The sequence below is a fragment of the Triticum aestivum genome, chromosome 2D, assembly GCF_018294505.1.
Source record: "Triticum aestivum cultivar Chinese Spring chromosome 2D, IWGSC CS RefSeq v2.1, whole genome shotgun sequence".
NCBI lineage: Eukaryota > Viridiplantae > Streptophyta > Magnoliopsida > Poales > Poaceae > Triticum > Triticum aestivum.
Genome location: NC_057799.1, coordinates 576,433,045 through 576,457,454, shown reverse-complemented (window position 1 = coordinate 576,457,454; position 24,410 = coordinate 576,433,045). Strand labels below are relative to the sequence as shown.

Genomic DNA, 24,410 nt, shown 5'->3' with positions numbered 1-24,410 from the left:
TGCACGAAATGACTGAAGACTAAATAGAGAGGAGGAAGAAAAAAAATGTAGCAAAAACAGAGCATAAAATGCAAAAAAGGAAAATATATGATATATAAAAAAATGAAACAAAAGAACGCGGTTGGAAGAAAAAAAATGTGTTTGCCCAGTGCCACCACGTTGCAGGAACTCCACAAAACATGTGTTTGTCGAGTGCCATGTGGCAGTACTCATTAATTGCCAAGTGTCATCCTTTTGCCTAGTATTTTCTTCATGGAACTCGACAAAGGTCATGTTTGCCTAGTAGATAATGAAATGCACTCGGCAAACAACCTGGGCAATGCTCCGGATTCTAGTAGTGATAAGTGTATGATCTTCTTACTATTATAACAACGAAAGAACTACCTATATTATTATATAATCATGTCATTTTCGATGAAAAAACCATGATAATGTTATGAAAAAAATAAATAGTTTCCACAGGTGTAGTTGGTTTCTCAGTAGGATTGTTGAAAAAACCTTGACGTTTAAAGGTCGTACAATTGACATGCTTAGCACTCAAAGGGTCGAATCATTCACAAAGTAAATTAATCCAAAAGAAAAATCATTATTTCGATATCTGACTGCAATGATTGTAAGTAGTGCAAAAACCAAGTGTGAAAAATAAGAAACTATATGGCCCATGTTTAATCGGAAAAAAATGATGTATGGAAAATGGAAGGGTACATATTTCATATACTTGCCTGTACTTCAGTTGCAAACGTAAACACTCATCTTCCTCGGGTGTTCTGCCACGTGCTATAGTACCTTTGATTGGTTTTGCCTCTCAGAAACCGTTCAGGAGAAGAGCAACATATACTCAGGTTGACTGAGGAGAAGTTAAACCAGGCTGCATAGGGGGCAGGATTTTGCTTTCTCAATTTAAGGTATAGTTGCAGGGCATTTATATTTTCTATCCTTCTCCTCATACGAGTAGTCAGGCACAACTCATAACTTTCTCCGTCTCTGATAAAATCCAGGCAACTCTGAACATCCTTAATGTATTGATCCTTTGATTTTTCTACAACAAAACTATGCTTATTCACATCTCTTGATCCGACCAGCGAATTTCTATTAATCGGTAGTGTGGGCGCCATAGCAACCATCCTGAGAAGCCTCTTCTCAGTCTCCAGTAACCATGAAGTATGTGTTGCATTACCATAAATTCCATTCCCATTATTTGAAGAATACTCATCATATAATGATAGAATATATACATCACCATTGTTGTGATCGATCACCACAAGGTTATCAGCAAAGAAGAAGCATGCATCAGGAGTACTTGATTTAGCTTTGTTAGATGATGCATCACATTCAACTTTAAGACCATACCTGGTATAAAGATAATCTATTGATGTCAGATAAGAGCTGGGCGAACTTCAAAACAAACTATGATACTTGAATAAAATAAAAAAGCTCTAAGAGAAACATAGAATATAAATATGTGAATGGGGACAAAAGAATGCGTCGATTGTTTGTGAAGCAGAAAACTATGAACAACAATCTCAAGGAGTAAGGAGTAAGGCCAGGCGAAGACGTCAGCTTTTGTCGGGCGGGCTGTAAGTGAGCCGGCGACGCATTTCAGACTTGAGCGTTAAAATAAAAACTTAATCCAAATAAAACATTATAATATTTAAAACGCAGGGGAAAGTCCACTAACTTTAATTAAAACTTAAAACAATACCATACAAAATTTATAAAAAAACAGACCTGCAGCCCGCAGCCTTAGGCATTGCCGTCGTCCTCCTCTTTAGTTAAGACGACGAGCGTCGGCTCCTCCATCAACGTGAAGTCCTGCTGGTAAGCTGCCAGGGCCATCTGCTGCTGCTCCGCCTGCCGCTCGGCCACCATCTGGCACTTCGCCTTCTCCCGCTCGATCGCCAATGCCCGCGTTTCGGTGTCGTACATGTGTCGCCACTCCTCCTCGTTGGTCACTCCCACCCACATGGGCGGGCACAACGTCCTCGTCCACGTCCATTATTGGAGTGGCTCGGGCACGGGCGGCGCTGGTGGTGGTGGTCGTGGCGCGTTGGCCCCCTCTCTGTCCGCAGATTCAGTCAGGCCAAGGGCCAGGCCACCTGCCCATATTTCACGGTCGGCCTCCTTGAGAACCCGCCTTGTCGCCTCCCCTAGGGCCATGACGTACGCGGCCTCCTCCTCCTCCTACACCACCACCGGCGGTCGTGGTGAGCTGGGCCTAATCTTGACGCTGCCTCATCGGCGCACATCGCGCTCTGTGGCAAACCACACATTCCAGCTTGGTGAGTTCGCCGCGTAGTCTGGGTGGTGGAGGAGCTGGGGCGGCAGTTCAGCACGGCGGCAGCTGTTCAGACTAAGGCACCGCTGGCACCGGAACCTGTCGGGGTTGAGGCACCAGCCTTGCGGGAGGTTGATGTCCGGCCATGAGAGAAGCACGCAGTACTCCCAATGTTATTGGTAGCGGTGCATGGGATTGTACAAGCGCTGGCTTGCTGGCCGGCACTGCGGCGCCATCGTGAAGTTGGCCGGATGACACATTGACGAGCAGCCGGCCTTGTGGTCATGCTTACCACGCTTTGTTGAAGAAGCCCGTGGTGGCGGGGGCTAGGGTTGGTGTACGCCTGCCGGGGAGCAAGCTTAGATGTGGACTTTAGGATGGAAGTGGATGAGGCGGCGCCCACTGCACGTTTGCCACTAAAAAGTACAGGCGTGGACCGTTTCCTGTGGTTGACGGGTGAGCCAGAGCGTGCACAAGGCATTTAATAGGGGCCGAAGGATGTGACTGGGTGGCCGATATGCAGGCCGGAGGCAGACACCGAGCAGAAGGGGTGCATGTCCATCTCGGTCCGTGTGGATGCAATTCAGGCTCAAATTTGGTGCAGAAATTCGTTCGGACAGACACATGGCAAACATTAATTATTGTGGGGGCGGCGCGTTGGGCCGTGATTTTCAGTCAAGCGGACCAAAACAGATAGGAGCGGACCAAATGTCTCGTCACGTTGGAGGTGGCCTAACCTAACTGCAAGCAGGAAAAGTGTTAAATACTCAGCCCGTGATGAAGCCATGATAAAAAAATGTACGTACCCTAGATATCCAACAAAGCCACCGTGGAATTCAAATGGAAGCCCTTGAAAATCCTCTTCATTGTTTTGAATGGACTGAATTTCCTGTGAAATGTGAATTTGTGAGAAACTGGAACTCCTAAGCAAGATTAAGCTTGCTGATGAGCTGAAGAGTTAGTAGTATACATTAGGTTAATACAAATCAAATCTAGCACGAGTTCATAATATTAGATGTAGAATACAAACAATGTAAGTCAAAGACAAGGAGATGATGGTGAGCACGGACTTATGAATTGGGATGCAGAGCCACATCCGTACCTGTCCCACTTCGTACTCAAAACCAGTCAGATTAGTTGTATGATATTTTTAGCGCTGTAGCTCAATTTGTACTGGCCCCCAGCTTTTGCGGGCTTATGCAGGATGCCCGCTTGCATTCCTACCTATAAGCTCAACTTCCTCTAGAGGGAGGGACAATTGCTGTTCGCGATTCTGGTCCCGAGGTGTCCCCCGCTGAGGATCGCAGTTTTTTTTTTGAAACGAAGACGCTAGACGCGTCCGGCTTTAAATTAATAAAGCCCTCAGGCACCAGGTTCAACAGGATACAACCAAGAAAAGCAGAAAAACAAGTTCAGTCCAAGACGGCAATGAAACAATAAGGAGGTTCCACGCGAAGGCATCATTACACCAGCCAAAGCATCCAACGCTGAAGACCTATCTAACATGAAACAGCCTCAAAGGCTCCAAAAGCATCATCGAGTCGGCGGGTCTTGTCTAGCCATCAACTGGATAGTCTTGATGCGCGCCATGGCCTCCGACATGCGCTCAGCATCGCGCTCCTTCCCCAGCGGAGTCCACGTCTGTAAAAAAGATGGCATTTGAAGATCACATCCGCGGGGTGGTTAGGGAATTTTTTCTCAATCGTAATTTTATTGCGCGTCGTCCAAATAGCCCAGAGTAGCGCCCCTACGCAACGCCAAGCGATTCTACTACTGGTCCCTCTCGTGGTTTTGAGGATGGATATCAAGTCGTTCCCCGAGGCTGGGTTCCAGTTCGAGTGGAAGGCTTCCCTAACTGCACTCCACGCGAACCTGGCTAGGTGGCATCTAAAAAAGACGTGGTTAGCATCTTCACCTAGACCGCACACAGTGCAAGTACCGTCAGCCGGACCGTTACGTTTTGCCACATTATCCGACGTGGGCAGCCTATTCCTGAGCATTTGCCACATGAAGATTTTAATTTTCAAGGGCAGGCCTGCCTTCCACAGCCCCCTAGCTATATCAAGCGCTGTCCCTTCAGTAAGCTTGTTGTATAAGGATTTAACCGAGAATTTCCGGAACGCTGTCAAGCTCCATTCTACCAAATCTTCGCCCGGCCCTATACGGTTGTCACCAATTTGATGAACTAGGTCGTCCCATGCCTCCCGTTCGGCGTTGGAAAGGGCCCGCATGAAGTGGATCGCTGGAGGGTCAGTACGGGCTGCCTCTCCCACTAAGATGTTGATGTCAGTGGCGATCCGAAATAAATTGGGGTGACTTTGCCAAAGGGGAGAGGCGCCCAGCCAATGGTCCAGCCAAAAGCGAGTGGAGTGTCCATTTTGAATCTGGAATTTGGCCCCAATAGCAAAAGCTGGTCGGACCGCTTGGATCCCTTTCCAAAACACGGAGCCGTTGGCCGAGGCACTGAAAGGATTCCCATTTGGGAAATACTTGGCTTTTAGCAGCTGAGCCCAAAGACTCGTCTCGTTTTGGGCAAGCCGCCACCACCATTTGGACAGTAGGGCGACGTTCATTAGTTTGGAGTTTAGGATCCCAAACCTCCGAATTTTTTTGGCCTACAAACAGCCGCCCACTTTACCAGGTGATATTTCCGCTTGATGCCAGTTCCTTCCCAAAAGAACCGGGATCGCGGTGTATCTAGCTTAGCGTGCACGCCATCAGCTAGTAAGAACATCCCCATAGTGAATAGGGGCAGGGAAGAGAGGCTCGAGTTAGTTAAAATGAGCCTCGCCGCAGAAGACATAAACCGCCCTCGCCACGGGCTTACCCTATTGGCCACCTTCCCATACAGAGGCTCCCACTCTAAAATCGAGAGTTTGCGATGGGATATAGGAAGCCCCAGATACTTTATTGGAAAGCTCCCAAGCTTGCAATTAAGTAGATTTGCGACTCGCAAGCTTTGATGGTCGTCCATCCCCATGGTAATGACCTCGCTTTTAAGAAAATTTATTTTGAGTCCGGATAGGATCTCAAAGGCCAATAACAAAAGCTTAATCGAGGCGATACTATGGTCGTCGGGCTTAAACAGAAGCAAGGTGCCGTCTGCATATTGTAAATGGGTCACACCACCCGGGATGAGGTGTGGAACGAGTCCCTTAACATGACCAGCCTCGCTGGCCTTGGACAACATAGCTGCCAAAGCGTCTGCCACAAAGTTAAAGACGAGTGGGGAGATGGGATCGCCCTGTCTTAACCCTTTCCTATTACGGAAAAACTTCCCCATCTCGCCATTGACAATAACCGAGGTGTTGCCACTCGAGATCAAATGCATGATCCGGTGAACAAAACCCGCCTCAAATCCCTTTTTGAGGAGGACTTCCCGCACGAACTCCCAGTTTACGCGGTCGTACGCTTTTTCAAAGTCGAGCTTGAGGATAACGCCCTGTCCACGTGTACGTTTTAACTCGTGGATTATCTCCGTGAGCGCAATAGGCCCTTCAAGAATGTTTCTACCTTTTAGGAAAGCGGTCTGGCTCTTATGGATTACTCGTTGGGCAACCGGCGCTAACCTAGAGGCGAAGGCTTTGGCACATAGCTTGAAGGGGACGTTTAGGAGCGTGATCGGACGGAACAACTTGATTGTATCCGCCCCTTTGACCTTGGGGATCAAACAGATCGCCCCATAATTAAGTCTCGAGAGGTCAACCGTACCGAGGGGGAAGCCATTAATAATAGCTTGGAAAAGGTCTCTAAGGAAAGGCCAAAACTTTTTGAAGAACTCTACCGGCCAGCCATCCGGGCCTGGAGCCGTGTCGTTCTTCATGCCCGCTAGCGCTAGGTCAATCTCTTGTGGCGTAAAGGACAGCATCAGTGCGTCGTTTTCCTGTTGAGACACCCGCTCCTCCGGGCCCCATAAGTCTTCCCTAAGACTTAAACCTTTCGCTTCGGCTGTTCCCAACAGCTCGACAAAGAAATCGAAGATGTGCTTAACGATTTCAGATTGGGAAACCAGTGTCCCATGCTCCGACTGTAGTCTTAGGATGGTACTCTTGCGTTTACGGCCATTGGCGTACGCGTGGAAGTAGCCGGTGTTGGCGTCACCTTTCACGACCCACTTGACGCCGCCCCTACGGCGCCAGTATTCCTCCTCTGCTCTAAGGATAGCCAAGACCTGGTTTTCCAGAGAGTAGCGGTGCTCCCATTCGTCGCCAGAGAAAGGTCTAACATCCGCCTGCGCGTCTATACTCGCGATTTCTTCCACAATGCGTTCCCTTTCCCTTTTGGACTCGCTGCCGTGGTTGGCCCCCCATCCCCTGAGGAAAGCCCGCAAAGCCGCAGCCGCGGAGGACCAGAACTCTACTGGTCCTCTTTGGCACCCCACCTGGTCTCCAATCAAGGCCCAAGGATTCGTGACCAATTGACAGAAGCCCTCGTGTTCGAACCACGCCGTCTCGAAGAAAAATCTACGGCTGCGTCGCCTACTGTCCTCCCCTGACGACAGAATTAGAGGGACGTGATCTGAACCAATGCGCGTCTCGGCCACTAAGGTACAAAGGGGGAACAGGGCCTCCCAATCGCTTGAACAAAAAACACGGTCGAGAACACAACGCACTGGAACCCGCTGTTTGTTAGTCCAAGTATATCTTGCACCTGTCCGCGCAATTTCCCTAAGAGCAGCGGCCGCAATTGCATTGTTGAAAAGGGACACCCTAGCCCAGTCGATGTTGCCATTGTTCTTGTCCGCCCCCGAGCGGATCAAGTTAAAGTCCCCGCCCACAACGACAGGCAAGTTGGCCGCTCGCTTGGCCCCGACCAAGGTTGTGATTTCCCCCAAGAAATCTGCAGACCTCGCGTGGTCCGCCGGCCCGTAGACACTGACAATCACCCAAGTAGCCATGGATACCCGGTGACGAACAGTAGCTGCAATATAGAACGAACCCGGCTCCCACGCAATAACATCACAAATATCTCTATTACAACCCATCAGCTGGCCTCCAGAATGCCCAAGGAAGGGGTCCAAAACCAATCGAAACGCTGAAAAGGATCATACGCCACTAAATCTCTAAACGTGAAATCAGCCTTAATAGTCTCTTGGAGCGCTACAAAGTCTATGTGTTCTTTGGACATATACTCTCTGAGCTGCGTACGCCGCCCCCCATGGCCGCATCCGCGAATATTCCAGAAGATGTACCTCATCAGATAACCTGATTACGCAGATGAACTCCACGGGAGCTCACCGCCTTGGCCACACTCTTCCTTGCCGGCGCTCGGCTGGAAGAAGGCAAGTCCGAGGCCACCCCGGCCTCGTCTTCCTCGGTGGGCAAATCGACTGCACCAGCCCCTACTGGTACTGCAGCCTGACCGTCCGCGGACTGCACAGCCGCACAGCGGGCGGCAGCAGCCGCGAGAGCGGCCTGAGCATCTTCACACGCGCGAACTAAGGGAATGATATCCAAAGGCGAGGAATCTAGCGCTACGCCACTATCGTGAAGAATCTCAGCAAGATGGGCGTTAGAGAAGGCATTCAAGATCTTGTAAGAGGGGGAAGGGTTACCTGTCACGTCCATGTTTTTGTCAGCAGCACGGAGCTTGGCGCTCTCCAACGAGGACAAGTCCCCAAGCTTGGCCTTGGCGCGCACGCTAGGAGCCCGGGTCGCCACCGGCGTCGCCCTCGAACGCTTGGCCTTGGTCGCCGGCCCTGGCGCCTCCAGAGCCGCTCCTAGCTCTCCTCCCAGCGCATCGATCACACCCGCCGACTCCTTGGCCACCGTCTTGTTCCCTGGCTTCCTCCCTGCTGTCTTCTTGGCCTGCCGACCGGAGCCGCTCGACATCCGCTTGCCCGAGGCTGGGGTAAGGTCGGCAATCACCTCGAGAGCGCAGCCTGACCTCGAGCCCCCTACGCACGCTGGAGAGGCAGGCAGTGGGCCTGTCTCCTTAGACACCAGCGGCAAGGGCACAGGCTTGATTTGAGCTGGCAAACTCGAGCCGTACTGGTCGAAGGACTGATCCAGGGAGCAGGCCAGGGGGGGGAAACTAACAGCAGTGTCTTGAGTAGCGAGCACACCCAGCTTTTCCCAAGTCTCCGTGTCAATGGAGTATCTGGAATGCTTTCTTCGGGCTCCTCGGTCAGCTCGCCCATCACCACATCTTGACCAGCCGGGGCCGCACCCGAGCCAGGCGCCACCTTCTGGGGCACCCCAGCCGCAGAATTGCCCTTTTTCGCACCATTGACAGCTTGCTTGGAGGGGATGACCGCGGCTGTCCCAAGCTTGAGCTGCCCGCCCGCACCTTGCTGGCTATCTGGGAGGGGGGCGGATGGGCCCGCCCCAGGCGCACCACCACCGTCCCCCGGCCTCCGCGGCAGATGCTCCAACTCCACCTTGATCTGGTACCCTTCATGATTAAACCACACCTCGACCGTGCCGTTAAGTTTTGCCGGCGACTTGCAAGCCAGTTTCATCCTCACAGGCCCCAGCTTTATGAGGGAAAGCTCGTCGACCACGATCGGGCGTCCCAGCATCTTAAAAGCCTCCTTGATTCGCTCAATCTTGCGGTGTTTCTCAGGGATCCCGTGGAGCCGCACCCAAGCTTCTGGCATCACCATCGGGGGGATCACCTCCTGCTCCACATCACGCACCCTAGCAATGATATCGTTGATAGAAAGGAAAAGCTTGCCACTAGTCCGAGCCATATGCAGGAGATCCGCTGAAGGAAACACCACCATGAAATCGTCCTCTCCCACTTGAGTGACTTGCCAGTCCCAGTCCCCCGTGACCATGTGGTTGAGCTCCTGGATAAGAATCCGCAGGCTCAGACGGCCTGGCTCAGCAGATAGTATAGCGGCGTTGCCAACAGAGAGCTGTCGTGGACCCTCGGATTCCTCCTCCTCTTCGAACTGCAGGCAAAAGAAACCTTCCCCAGAAATTGCGCTACCCATGATCTGCAAACAAGGCTGCCGACCCCTTGTCGGGCAGTGCGCAGACGCGTGTCCCTCCTCCTTGCACAGCACACACAAGGGCTGGAACTTGCACTTCGACTGAAAATGGCCAAGTCTCCCGCACTTGAAACATTCCACCTCCGGGGCCTCCGGCACATCCTCCACCGGAATGGGTTCGCCCGCCGTACCCTTCGATCCGGGGGGGAGCGGCACCGTCAGGGGGGCGGGAGCCGCCCTGGGTCTCTTAGCCAGTGGATCCCCGTGGCCACCACCACAGTTGGGGTGATCCATCGGCTTACGCTCAAGCTCCCGCCGACGCGCCAGCTCCTTCTTCTTCTTCTTTCTCTCCTGCTGCTGGATCCACCAGGGGGAGGAGGACCCCAATCCCCCTCACGCCCCACTTGCTCTTGGTAGCGCTCGGATCTACCACTTTGCCTCGCGCGCATCTCCTTCTTCGCCTTCTCCCGCAGGTCTCTCTCCCGCCGCCGCTCCCCATCCAGGTCCTGGGCCTCCATCGGCCGCTTCTCCACGCGCCGTTCGCTCATCACCGCCGCTGCAAACGAAATGGGAAGCGTAGGAGGGGGGGGGGTGGGGCGAATGGAGCTGGCGAGGTGAGCAAGGCGCCGCACCTCGTTTCTGGTTGCGGCAAACCCTAGCGAGGGGACGGGGCAGCCTCGCCGCAACCATATATATGTGCCGTGGCTGGGCCTAGTCCTAGGTAGGGCCGGCGCGGGCCTAGCCGAGCCATTCGGCCTAGTAGGAACCAGGCCACCGCCCGCTGGCGGAGTTTTGGACCCCACGTGGCTAGACACACCCTCGCCGCCCGGCCCAGGCACGGGGGCCGGCCCACGGCCCACTTGCCCTACCACGGCCCCAGGCCCAGCAGCGCCAACCCTAGCCTGAGGGGAAGCAGAGCCATCTTCCGCCGCCGGCAACCCTGCCGCCGCCTCCTCCGACACCTGACCGGCGGCCACCAGCGTCGGCAGGCGCGGCCACTCGACCTCCGAGTCCACCGGTGCGAGCAGCGTGGACGCCGCCTGCGACCTGATCTCCCGCGCGGCATCTCCAGGAGACGCACCCCTGACTGGGGTCAGCGAGGGCTGCCAGGCCCGAACAGCGACGGCGCGCGGTCCCCGGCCACCCGGAGCGAAACGGCGACGCACCCCAGCGGCGCCGATCCCCTCGGCTTGCGCAAAGGCGACGAAATCACCAATCGACGGGCCCTCAGGCGCCGGCCGCCCTGCCTCCGACGCCAGATCCACGCCGTCCTCATCCTCCGGCTCCTCTCCTGCCAACGCCCAGAACCTGCCTCCTACAGACGCCACCGCCGAGCCCACCGCCGAGCTCCGCCGCGGCCTTGCCGGGGAGGAGCCAGCACCACGCCTAACCACCTCCCAGCCCTCGCTGGCCGGAGCCCTGGGCGACTGGGGCAAGGCGCCCGAGCCGTCGCCAGGAGGAGCGCCTAACGGTCTACTCATTCGAAAAAAGTCACTCTTTGCTCGCTGAGGATCGCAGTGCCAATGCCTCGATATGATGGCGTAATTTTCTCCAAGTAAAGACAACGAGCTATAGTTGGCGCGCCGGGCAGGAGTTGCATGTGCCTGAAGCGAGGTTCAGATCGGATCAAAGCTTTGTGGCGACATCATTTAGGGCCAGAGCTTTTGCTTTCAATCTCTAAACTTCACTAACAATGTGGCCAGTCACCTCGCCCTCACTACTATGGTATTATAATCGGTCTCTCGTAATATCCAATTCGAGAGGTCTCTGGTGGGGAATGATGGAGCTTGTAGCTTCACATGGTCCGTAGGTTGATGGAGGTTTAACTTTCTCACCAGCCAAATGCCATTCATTGGAAGTTAACTACAAATGGTAGTTTGTTGGTGAAATCGATGTACTTAGATCTTATTGATTATGGGCCAATGCCGAGATCCCTCCATATCTGAAAGATAAAAGTTTTGCTTATAATTAAAATATTTATGTGGTTTCTTCACAAGGGAGTGATCTTGACGAAGGACAACTTGGTTAAGCGCAGATGGGTAGGTAGCTCTAGATGCTCTTTTTGTGACCCGAACGAGACTACAAAACACATGTTTCTCGATTGTCCGCTTGTCAAACTTCTTTGGCGTACTTTGCATATAGCCTTCAACATTAACCCTTCACATAGTATGAACACGTTATTTGGGACGTGGCTAAATGGAGTGTAAGCAAACATAGTGAGTCATGTTCGGATTGGAATATGTGCACTATTTTGGGCTATATGGAACTGCAAAAATGATATGACCTTTAATAGAAAAAACTTTACCAACTTTTAGCAGGTTATCTACAGAGCCACTATTTGGATCCGTACGTGGTTGTTACTCAAGCATGCGCATTCCAGGGAGCTTTTGGTTACTGGGTTCAACCATTGGGATACGACAGTACGGATTATCTTCAATCGATTTGGATGGCGAGCAACTAATAGGCTAGGTGTTTAGTCATCGCAGCCTGGTCTTTTTTCGCTGGATGTGGCATCTTTTTTACCTTTTCATCGGGCCCTGTTTGTGAGCTGATGTTTGATCTTGTACTTTGTTGGATAACTTATGATTAATAAAATGGCTGCATGAATCACTCTGATGCAGAGGCCGGGGGTTATTGTCCTTTCTTAAAAAAACCTCGCCCTCGCTGCTGCGCTCATGGAAGGCTGCGAGCTTGAGTTCAGGAGCATCAACTTCATCACCGACAACCTCGGCGCCATTCAGCATCTTCACTAGGACAACGGCCAGTGGACGGAGCGCAAGACCTCTGCTAGATGTGCTTCATTTGAAGGGGTATACATGGTACAACTAATCCACCTAGCTCTGCTACTACCACACCTAACCTTGAAGTGCTAGAAAGACAACAATTCCTTCGAATGCGGATCACCGGAACCTCTGACACGGAGAATGTGTCAGAAGAAACCCGCAAAGTTCTAGATGAAGAAGAGGCCTCGCTTAGGACAAGGTGACCCTCGAAGCTTGGGAGCATGAGTGGCAGGAAACGGTAGTCTAGATCATACGAAGCAGTGACATTGGCCTCGAAGATGGTGGATCCTAACTCGAGTCAACAGCCCGCTTGAGTTTAGCGTTTAGAGAGATTGACACTGGTGGTGTTGCACTCATGGGTGCGTTCTGCGCTTCCTATGAGTGATCACTCCATTCGGGCTCGACATCTTGATTTTCGGATATGGATAGCAAGTCCAGGCTACGGATTTTGGGTACGATGGCCAAAATAGCCTGATATGACCCCTTGAAGTCAATGACAGGAAGGTAAATTGTCTCAAACAACAAGTTCTCGGGTTTGCCGAAAACCACCCAAGGAGATTCTGCCTGGAGGATGGGTGGACTTCCCAGGAATGATGTCGTGGAAAGGCATAGTGTTGGGTTCTGAGGTCTGACAACATATTTTCATCTATTTCAGCATGTCAGTCTAGAGAACATTCATAACACTAACATTGCCCTTCAGTACTTTGGTGAGCTGATACTCAACAATGATAGCGATCCACGACCAAGGTAGACTTTCTAGGGCAAGGAATATGCTCGTGATGATCCCAACATTTTACCTATTGAGGAATCTATGGGAACTTTGCGTTCACTCCAAGGGTGAGCATGTGATGCCTTTCGCACTCCAACCCTTGGAAGATCATGACGACAAGGCCATTCTAGTCAGGGAAATTGTTTCCACCGCTACACTTGGGAGTGTTTTGACACTTCTCGGATCATACGACTGACTTCTGATTGCTGTCTGCCAACCATGTGTGGAAGTTGCACTAGCATATAGTGTGCTGGGCCGACTTGCCCTTCCTACTATGGCAGTTGTAGGGCTCATCCATCACTTCTTCATACGTCAATGAAGAACATGACATCCAACATATGAGAAATTGATGAGTTCGTGGAGGCTGTTGTCAAGAAGTTCTCATGCACTTATATGTGGAACAGAACCTTCTGGGACATCGACAACTTCGTCCAGAAAGAGGGCGAGTTGTTCTGCAAATACATCCAACACTGGACCAAGGAGCGCAACTCCATGGAGGATATAACGGAGGCACATGCCATATAAGTATTCAAGCATAGGGTGATGTGCAACAAGATGAAGCGTAAACTTGCGAGAGACCTGCGAAAAACCATGAGCAGACTCATGGAGGTACCAAAGAAGTATGCCACTGCGTAACATGTAGTTCTCAATGCGAGCAAGTTTGTGAGAAGGGCAAGGCTACGCAGCAGGACTCCATGTATAAGGACAATCCCTAGTCATATGGCCATGGTAACAACAACCACAGCACCCGAAAGAACAAGAATGGCTAGGGTCGTAGCATGCGCGAGCTCATCTCATCCATATATCGTGATGCTGGAGGCTCTGGCCAGAAGTAGAATCGTACGCTAAAGCAAAATAAATCTTAGAAGGTCATGTATGATGAAGTGATGGACAAGTCCTGCTACTAGCATAGGAGGAATGGAAAGCCCGGTGATCACACACACCAGGAGTGAAGCTTGCGCATTCGGCTGGCAGAGGTCAATCAGAAGTATGCCACATGATCTAACAAGGATCAAAGCCATCTCAAGGGAGGTAGTGGAAACGGTCCCCCCACCTAGAATGACGTCATCATGGTTACTTTCTTAGGGGCATAGTTCAAAAGGGCTTAAAATGTCGCCCTCTGAGAAGGTCCCGGCCTTTCCTTACTCGTGAATCTGGTTGGGTAGGAGCATCCTATTCGATAGTTGTAATCATCCCAAGAATCTCTGCCTTGGTCATGGTCACTCATTGTTTGGTAACATCTAACAAAAGTTCATAGGGGCGATGGCAGTGTCGTGAATATACTCCTTTCCATGACATCATTCCTAGGATGTGCTCCCAACCTCTCGGCATTATCTCGTTGGACGTGGTTTTCGGCAAACCAGACAACTTCCATCTTGAGACACTTCCCTTTTTGGTTGTTGACTCCGAATGGGCATATCAAGCAAATTTTAGGTTGCCCAAATTCATGGCCTGCCCATGCTATGGTCATCTGAAACTTAAATGTTAGGCCCAAATGGAGTCCACACATGGGACACGGGGCTTGAAACATGCCGATTTGCTGGCCACGTACTTGGAGGAGCCTCATTGGAGTGAACACCTTGCTTGAATTTAGTGTTTGATGAGTTCGACACAACAACAATCCCTCGTGGTGGTAACGGAGAGCTGCTTGGGTTCGGCTGCACCATGTAAACCCTTTCACTAACCGCAACTAGCAGAACTCTTGCCCACCTCTAACTCGGAGTCAAAGATAGGAAAGATGGACTAGCCATGGTTACAAGTTCTAAAGAAGGAACACCGTTATGATTGGCTAATTAACATCCCAGGGGTTTCCTGCTGGTGAGCTCCTTCGACTGGTCGGTCGCTGCATCACAGAGTTGCACGGCGTCGAGCTTGTCGGCCATGATGCTCCCGAACTCGAGGTCGCACCCTTCTGTGAGAACAGCCTGAACCTCCATTCTGGCACATACAATCCCGACATGGCACACCAACAATCGTGTTATTTTCCGGACGGTTGTCATTGTTGGGTGACGCAGGTGCCCATGATCTGGATGGTGCACATGAGGTGAGATTTACATAGGTTCAAGCCCTTGGATCGTGGTAATACCCTATTTTCTGCTTGTTTCTATTGTTGGATATAACCTCATACCAGAACTAAGGTTTTTGTTGTGTACAAGGGGTCTACGAGAGGTTTTGTTATGTACCTTGTAAGTACCGATTAGGGGGGGGGGGGTCCTTAGCAGGCCCTATATACTAGGGCATGGCTAGTGCTCCAATAGTCCCGATCTGGTTGTTACTGTCTAATACAGAAGACATACGCTAGATGTCAGGTAGAGTCTTTGTCTTGTGTCTGAACGCGGCGATGCGCCACGTATTGCTGGAGAACTCTGCAGACCAGGCTTGGGCCTCCCTATGGTTGTTGGGCCTCTTCTGTCCTCCGTGGCCACAACCCCGGGGAATAAGATCATCATAATTCTTCATACTAAGATGCGTAGGACTTGTCTTCTAAAAAATGCCTAGGATCAATGAATTATTTTATGCACGTCTGGTACCGATGAAACACTTTTATTTAGTTCCGTAGGAAAAAACTTCTAGTTCCTGTCTAATGTGTATATAGTGTCACTGTGCTTAATTATTGAGATATGTTGTGTTGTCAGAGAAACCACATAGCTTTAATAAAGTGACAGAAGACAAGATTACCAGTTTACCATCACAGCAACAAAATGTGAGATTGATATTAAGCGTACCAACGAGTGCACCATTTCAACTTATACCTTGTGAAGAAATTCCAAGAAGCCATCTTTGAGAGTGTTTTTCACAGCAGATCCGTCAGCACGTCGAATAGTAATGTTCCCTTCAGAACTGGATGTACACATAATTAGGAAATCAGGAAAAGAAGAAGAGTTACGAGACACATAAAAATGCACTAAATCTCAATTCTTCTATTTCTGAGAAGCACATTCCTACCTTTGATTGGAGAGGTGAAATGTCATTTGCTTCCACAGAGGTCCGCCCTTACCACCCATGAATGAAAAACGTGCCCTATTCTGCGAGAAGCAATATTTGAGAATAAAGTATGGTCAGCATTCAACTTAAACAGGAGGAGACAAAGTGCATTGTCAAGATCAGGGAAGAAAACGGAATCAGTATCACACATTAGTGAATACATTTCCCAATTCCGGACTTAATTAACGTAGATGAAAAGAATTATTATCCGCATATTTTCTTCTTATATCATTTCATACAGCGAAGCAAGCTTTTTACAAAAAGACTTGAGTAAGAACTAGGAACTAAGAAAGACAGAACTGGGACAGTAAATCTGTATGTAATAACACAAAATCCTATCCTCGTCAAGCTTCACTTACATCAGATGAAATGCACAGTAAAGTAACTGGATGATCAATCAAGAGTTTGGCACCTGGTCGACTGATGAGCTGTCCAGCCAAAATGTATCATCAGCGTTTTCATGACCAAAAAGCAATGAAAAAAATATCTTCAGATCCACCTGTGCGGCTGAGGAAGTTATCAATCCTCTTCCATCTCAAACGTAAATATTTTTTCTCGCTGCTTCTCTCTGGAAGCATGCGAGCCTCAACAGAATCGCGAAGCTCCAGTCTTTCAGTGTGCAACAAGCCCTTCGGGACATAATTGCATTGATCTGAACAATTGACGTGCTGAACAATGAGGAAGTCAATTGGGCGATGGAGTATGAAGGGTAGGTGCAAGAAATTTCGAGGCGTGCTTCCCTACCCCCCCCCCCCCCCCCCCCTCGGAATGTAAAACAAAACCATTAAGAAATTAATCTCCTAATTGGTGCTGTGATTAACAGCAATGCTAGACTCACGGGCATTTTAGGGGGGTTAACGGGGTGGTTACAATTGATTAGCTGACTTTGGTTAAATGAGGCACGCCTAACAGTGAAAGACCGTTGTTTCTTTCCGTGCGTGTAGTATTACCGGGTGATTAATTTGTTCCGCAACTCCGCCGGCGAGTCCGGTCCGAGGTTGCGGAGCGAGAGCGAGCGTCGTAGACGAAGTAGTCGAAGTAGTCGAAGTATGCGAAAGTAAAAGTGACACAGAGAGATGGAGGAGACCAGCTTTATTAATCAATGATCAGGTGTTACAATGATGGCTCCTCGTTGCTTTATATAGGGGGTAGGTGGACAAGGGATAAGTACCCACTTAACAAAAGAGGAGAAACGGGAGGGGCCGGCCCGTGCGCTTTGCACGCGGCCGCCGCCACCCTTCCGGGCTGACCCGGTTTCTCAACACTCCCCCTTGGGTAATTATCCGTATATCCATGCCTCAAAACTCCGAAAAACCCAGTGGGAAAAAAGTGGAGAAAGAGCACACAGTATACGTTGTTGTATTGCACGAATTGCCTCGTCAAAAACCTCGTGTGAGAAACATCAGGAAAACTCACTCAAGGGAAAAAGAGTACAATCCACTCAACCATCAAGTTGAGTACTCGATCATCAGGATTGAGATTTTAGCGACGAGTTTGTGAAGTTTCTCCCCCCTGAACCTTGCATCTCCCTAAGTCTCATCATACCGATTCCACGCACACACCTCTCTAAGGTTGATGCCGGTAATGATTTAGTGAACATATCAGCAAGATTGTCACAGGACTTAGTATGCAAAACTCTCACCTCGTTCAACTGTTGCAGCTCATGCGCATAGAAGAACTTGGGACTAATATGCTTTGTGAGGTTACTCTTCACATAACCCATCTGGACTTGTGCAACACAAGCAGCATTATCTTCATAGATAATGGTAGGGGTTTGTACGGTGTTCAGCCCACATGTCTGCTGAATGTGGCCGATCATCCGCCGAAGCGATACACACTCTTTTGACGCTTCGAATAGTGCCATGATTTCCGAGTGGTTCGTGGAAGTCGACACAAGTGTTTGCTTGGACGATTTCCAGGAAAACGCAGTTCCACCACAAAGGAAAACATAGCCTGTCTGCGATTTGCAATCATGCGGGTCCGACAGGTACCCAGCATCGGCATAGCCTATAATAGATAGGTCATGATTCCTCTTATAAAATAGACCAAGATCTTTGGTCCCTTGCAGGTAACGGAAGACGTCCTTGACACCTTTCCAATGTCTTTTGGTAGGTTCAGAACTGTACCGAGCAAGCAAACTGACGGCGAACGCAATGTCTGGCCGTGTACAATTTGCGAGGTACATGAGTGCTCCAACTGCACTCAGGTAAGGAACCTCTGGTCCCAGAGTTTCCTCCCCCTCTTCCTTTGGCCTGAACGGGTCCTTGTCTGGCTGTAAAGATCTTCCGACCATCGGGGTCTTAGAAGGATATGCCTTATCAAATCCAAACCTTTCCAACACCTTTTGGGTGTAGGCCGACTGGTGCACTAGAATCCCATCAGGGGAATGTTCAAGTTGCAGACCTAGACAGAACTTGGTTTTACCCAAGTCCTTCATCTCGAATTCCGACATCAGGTAGGAACTCGCTTCCTCAATATCCTCAGGTGTACCGATTATGTTTAAATCGTCCACGTACACCGAGATTATACAGAATCCATCTTGGGATCGCCGTATAAAAACACATGGGCAATCTTTATTGCTCGTGTAGCCCTTCTCATGAAGGAAATCACTTAAGCGATTGTACCACATTCTACCGGACTGTCTGAGTCCGTACAGTGCCTTTTGAAGTTGAACACTGTATAGACCCCTATTTGCTCTATCATGGTTCGGAACAGGGATACCTTCTGGAACCTTCATGTATATGTTCGAATCCAAGTTACCATATAGGTAAGCAGTGACAACATCCATTAGTTTCATTTTCAAGCCCATGTTTACTGCCATCCAGATCAAGTATCTAAAGGTAACTCCATCCATGACTGGGGAATAAGTCTCCTCAAAATCGACACCTGGTCGTTGAGTGAACCCTTGAGCAACGAGCCTTGCTTTGTACCGTACTACCTTATTATTTTCATCTCTCTTTCGAACAAAAACCCACCTATGGCCAACAGGGCGAATGTGGGGAGGAGTTCGACAAACTGGTCCGAACACCTTCCTTTTGTTGAGAGATAATAATTCGGCAGTAATTGCCTGCTGCCAATCTTTCCAATCCGACCTTTTCTTGCAATCAGCGAGCGTGTTAGGCTCAGGGTCAAGATATATGATTGAGGCAATTTTTGTAGCAAAGTTGATGTCGACAATCACCGTTGCTCGGTTCAGGGACTCCCCCGTATCAATATAATTTATGGCCATTTCGTCATGGAGCGCATCAGGCGCAAACACTTGCTCTACCAAATTTCCCATTATGGGAGCAAGGTCCTTTAGGTTTCCCGCGCCGATGTGTGCGCTCACATCTCCGCTGGGTGTTTCCCCTATGGGAAAGTTTAAGTCCGGAATTTCGTGCACTAAATTTTCCGTACTTGTGCCAGGTCTCGACTGGCTCCCCGTTTCAATTTGGGGTACTTTGGCGACAGGCTGTGATAAATCTCTCTTATCCTTTTTCGTCGGGCGTCCCCGAGTACTTGGGATTTGAGAAGCCGGATTTCTTGTCCTTTTAGGCCTTTGGACGGGAGCGGGCATACCATCATTTTTCTTCGGTATTTCAACCCTTTCCGGTGCGTTGCGCGCGTGCACATGCGATTTTGTCACAGTCTTTAAGTCACTAAAGTGGTCGGGCAGTTGATTTGCTAAAGATTGCAAATCTATTATCTTTTGGACTTCTCTCTCAGTCTCAGCAGTGCGCGGGTCATGAGCGTGGATCCCCGTGGCTTGCCACGTGATTTCTCGACTTTTAGCATCAAGGGGTTGATTCTCTCCCCCTAAAGTCGGAAAAAGATCCTCGTCAAAAATATAATCAACAAAACGAGCCGTGTGACAGTCTCCTGTCATGGGGTCCAGATACCTGATTATGGACACAGTCTCATAACCAACGTATATCCCCGACTTACGGAGCGGGCCCATCGCCGATCGCTGAGGGGGTGGTATTGGTACATATACCTGGCAACCGAACCTATGAAGGTGGGAAATTTTCGGTGCCGACCCTTGCGCAAGTTGAACAGGAGAGTGGATGTTGTAGGCCGACGGTCGAAAGTTGATGAGATTAGCCGCGTGTAACACCGCGTGGCCCCAACACGTAGTTGGTAAATTACAACCCTGAAGGAGCGGTCGGGCAATGAATTTAATTCTTTTAATCAATGCCTCGGCAAGTCCATTTTGTGTATGAACATGTGGTACCGAGTGCTCAACTTTGATTCCCATTGCCATGCAATAATCATCGAACGCCTTTGAAGTAAATTCTCCGGCGTTGTCCATTCGAATAGACTTTATACGATAATCCGGGAAATTATTCCGTATTTGGATGATCTGTGAGATCAATTTGGCAAAGGCATGGTTCCTTGTTGACAGCAGGCAAACATTGGACCATTTAGAGGAAGCATCAATGAGCACCATGAAGTACCGAAACGGCCCCGTGAGGGGCTGAATTGGACCGCATATGTCCCCTTGGATACGTTCCAAGAACGCGGGGATTTCATCCCTCACCTTGAGGGGCGATGGCCTAATGACTAACTTCCCCTTAGCGCATGCGGAGCACACGAAATCATGAGGATTCGGGAAGTTCTTCACGTTAACATTATGGCCATGCGAGTTGTTAATTATATTTCTCATCATCCTAAGTCCGGGGTGGCCTAACCTATCGTGCCAGAGGCAGAAGAGTTCAGAGCTTCTAAAGACGGTCTTGAGGGTAGTGTATACGGGCGGTGCTACTATCTTAGTGTAGTATAGCCCTGTGTCAAATGAAGGAAGCCTTTCGATAACATGTTTACCACCGGCATCCCGCTTTGTGATGAGTAGGCATTCCTTGCCGTTTTCATCATCGGTCTCAACATGGAAACCATTAGCGCGGATGTCTCTAAAGCTCAATAGAGTACGAGTCGACTCCGGGTATAACAACGCATCATTAATGAGCAAAGTTGTTCCCATGGGGAGTATAATAGTGGCTCGTCCGGAGCCGACTATGTGAGAACCGCAGCCGGCGATTGTCATAATACTTCCCGGAGATTTTTTAATGGACTCAAAGTACTTAGTTTCTCGTAAAATAGTATGAGTGGTGGCGCTATCGGCAAGGCACGTTTCCTCCATTCGGGCGCCACACGCGTTCTAAAATATGACATCTAATTAATGTAATGAGGAAGAAAATACATTAAAAATAAATGCACACATCTCAGAACATAACATGCTATCATGTATAAATAATGGAATAAATGAATAAATGTCATCCAATCGCCAAAGTAAAGAATAAGTTTATGCTCTCATAGAGCTTACAACCAAATCGAATTTATTCAATTTTATTGTATCAAAAGCACGGAATCGTGATAACCAAAGAGGTATGCTAAGTGGACTCGGTGAAGAAGCCATTCACTTCCGCCGCAATCTCCATACTAGTGAGCTGATCCTCCTCAGAAATTATCTTGGAGGCAGCATCAATGTCTAGTGGCGGCGCCGCCGAGGCGGCCATGTGGTCAACCTCCATGGCGACGTGGGCCTCGGTAGAGACCGCCAAAGCTGCCGCGATGGGCACCATGGGGGTCGCCTCTATAGGAGCAGCAGGGGGAGTAGCAATCATCACGGGTGCCGCCATGGGCGCCGGTGGAGCTCCCTCCTGAACCAAGGCGAGGTGCGTCTCACGCGCCTTCCGAGCCTTATATGCAGCAACGACCTCCGGTGGTGCGCGGCACTGGCGGGAGAAATGCTCCACCGAGCCACAACGGAAGCAGTCCTGAGGCCTTTGCCCTCCCTTGCCCAGCTTGTTCTGCTTAGCCGGGGCGGGGGGGTGAGGGCCCTTCTTCTTGCCCTTCCGGCCCCTCTTCTTCTGTTGAGGCTTGCGGACTTTGAGAGCGTTCACCTCCTGGCGAGAACTCCCCCCAAGTGGTTGCGCGACAAAGTTCTTTTTGAGAACCTCGTCTTGCACCTCCGCCACCTGGAGGACGTCAATCAACTCTGAATACCTCGTGTAGTTCCCCTGGCGGTAGTTCCGTGAGGACTGGACCGCGTCGGGGTGGAAAGTGGATAGGGTTTTCTCAATCTTCTGGGAGTCGGTAATCTCAGTACCACACAACCGAAGAGTCGTACAAATCCGGTGCAGAGCCGAATTGTACTCCCCAACCGTCTTGAAGTCCGCAAACCTCAGACGGATCCACTCTGCCTCTGCACGTGGCTTCACAGTGTACTTCAGCCGCTCGAACCGCTGCTTAAGAGCGGTCCAAAGGCCAGAAGCACTGCGCTCAGCCATATACTCATCTTTCAGAGTAGGTGACAGGTGATGACGGAGAAAGTGCAGAGCCTGCGCATTCTCAGTCTCGAACTTGGGATCAGTGACGGCCAGCTGGGCCCCCTTACCGATCGCCCTCAGGAGGGTTTTACCCTGGAGAAAGATCTCGCAGTCCGAGGACCATGACAGGTAGTTCAACCCTGTCTGGGCCAACTCAGGAAACTCCTTGTGGGCAATTCCGGCCATCTGCGATTTATGCAAAAATCATGAGATTACAGCAGGTAATCTTTTGCACAAAGCGATGTTGATAAACTTATTCAATAAAATGACGTTCCACTATTTAAAACATGCTATTATATGACTTACTAAATGATTAAGAGTGCTAAACAATTAATCTACAGCAGTTAAATCATACAATAATATCATGTTACAAAAAAAAGCATGTTAAGCGGATCTAGTATGAGAAAACTAGCCCAAAAATTGAATTCCCGAGGTATTTTTAAGCCCAAATACGCATTTTCAGCGAAAACAGACAGTTCCAGGGGCTTCTACGCGAAATATTACAGCAGGAATAAAACTTGCGTAAAATCTGGAAACTACGGGGGCTAAAATTGCAAAAATCCCGCGCTACAGCCGGCGCCCCCTCTTTTTTTTTTATGGAGGCAGTCATGGCCGCGGCCCATCCGGCCCAACAACCAGCGGGCCGGCCCAGCCGCCAGCGGCATAGCACCTAGCGACGCTAGGGTTTCCCCTAGCGCCCGCATCGGGGTGCGGCGGCGGCCAGAGGGCCCGCGCAGCGGCGGCGCGTACGCGGGCGCGGCCGGGGCAGGCCAGGCGCGCGCGGCTCGCCGGAGCGGCGACCAGAGCCGGCCACGGCGCGGCCCGCGAGGCCAGCGGCCACCACGCGGCACGGCGACGGCGCGGCTGGCGCGGCCAGCGGCCACGGCGCGGCCTGCGAGGCCAGCGGCCACCGCGCGGCACGGCGACGGCGCGGCCGGCGCGGCCAGCGCGACTGGCGCGTGGGGCGGCTACGGCTCGCGGCGGCGGCGGCTGCCAGGCCGGCCATCGGGGCTCGGCGACGAGCCGGCCAGCGGGACGGCTCGCGGCGGCGGTGTCAGCAGGACGCGACCGGGCGCGTGCGACCAGCAGGGTCGTGGCCAGCGCGGCGTCATCCGGACGCCGGCCTCGGGATGCGTTCTTCGTCGCGTTCATCCGGAAAAACGACGGCGCATGACACATCTGGTGCCTTTGCGGCGGTACCACGATCATCTGGATCGCGATTTGTACCGACTCCCTATAGTGCGGTCAACAAGTTCCTCTTAGTCCAAGAACATCGACATTGGTCGGCGACGTGTTCGTCCGCTCGGTTCTTGGGAGGAAAATCTGCACCATAGGTAGATCAAATCCGAAAAATAATCTAATCGCAAAAACGGAAACGTAGTAACGAGAGGGATCCATTTTTGCAAAAGGTGGGGATCGGATCTTATACCTCCGCGGGATCGACGAAAGCCTGCGTGATGCAGGCTTGACGCAGGCTTGACGGAGAGTTGATGGAGCGAATCGTGCTGGTAACGTGTTCCGCAACTCCGCCGGCGAGTCCGGTCCGAGGTTGCGGAGCGAGAGCGAGCGTCGTAGACGAAGTAGTCGAAGTATGCGAAAATAAAAGTGACACAGAGATGGAGGAGACCAGCTTTATTAATCAATGATCAGGTGTTACAATGATGGCTCCTCGTTGCTTTATATAGGGGGTAGGTGGACAAGGGATAAGTACCCACTTAACAAAAGAGGATAAACGGGAGGGGCCGGCCCGTGCGCTTTGCACGCGGCCGCCGCCACCCTTCCGGGCTGACCCGGTTTCTCAACATAATTAAGTAAGGTGTGAGTAGTGGAGGGAAGAAAATCTTATACGACCTGGTCTAACGCACCATCTTGAGAGACCCATCCATCAGATGACACGTGGCTTTGAAATCTCAATACAGCCAAAGGACAAATTATCGTGTTCCTGGTTAATGTTTGTCTGTTTAGTTCGTGATGTCCTGTATATACCAGCCGCGTTCTCTCCCTCCCTCAATCCCTTGCGTCCGCAGTCCGGCACACAACGCACAGTGGTGCACGCATGCAGTCGGACGCACGCACTGCATATGACCACACTGTTGAGTATAATGTATATTAGGAAGTATATGATAGATTAGGATTTGTTTCTGCCTTGTCTTGTACTCCAAATAGATTATTGTACTCTTATCTATATGCTCACGAGGCTCAAGCAATACAACGAACTATTCCACCAAATTCCTTTCTCCCTTTTAACATCGTATCAACCTAATCGATCCATCCCTAGCCGCCGCCCGACGCTTCCGCACCCGCGCGCCGCCCCCGGGGCGGTCGGCCTCCATGACCGCCTCCGGGGGCCGCGCCGCCA

The 24,410-nt window shown here is 50.7% G+C and overlaps 1 pseudogene; it reads right to left on the bottom strand.

The window, feature by feature from the left end:
* Positions 1 to 728: 728 nt before the first annotated feature.
* The window catches only part of LOC123054636 (probable aminodeoxychorismate synthase, chloroplastic), a 31,481-nt pseudogene continuing 7,799 nt past the window's right edge, over positions 729 to 24,410 (bottom strand).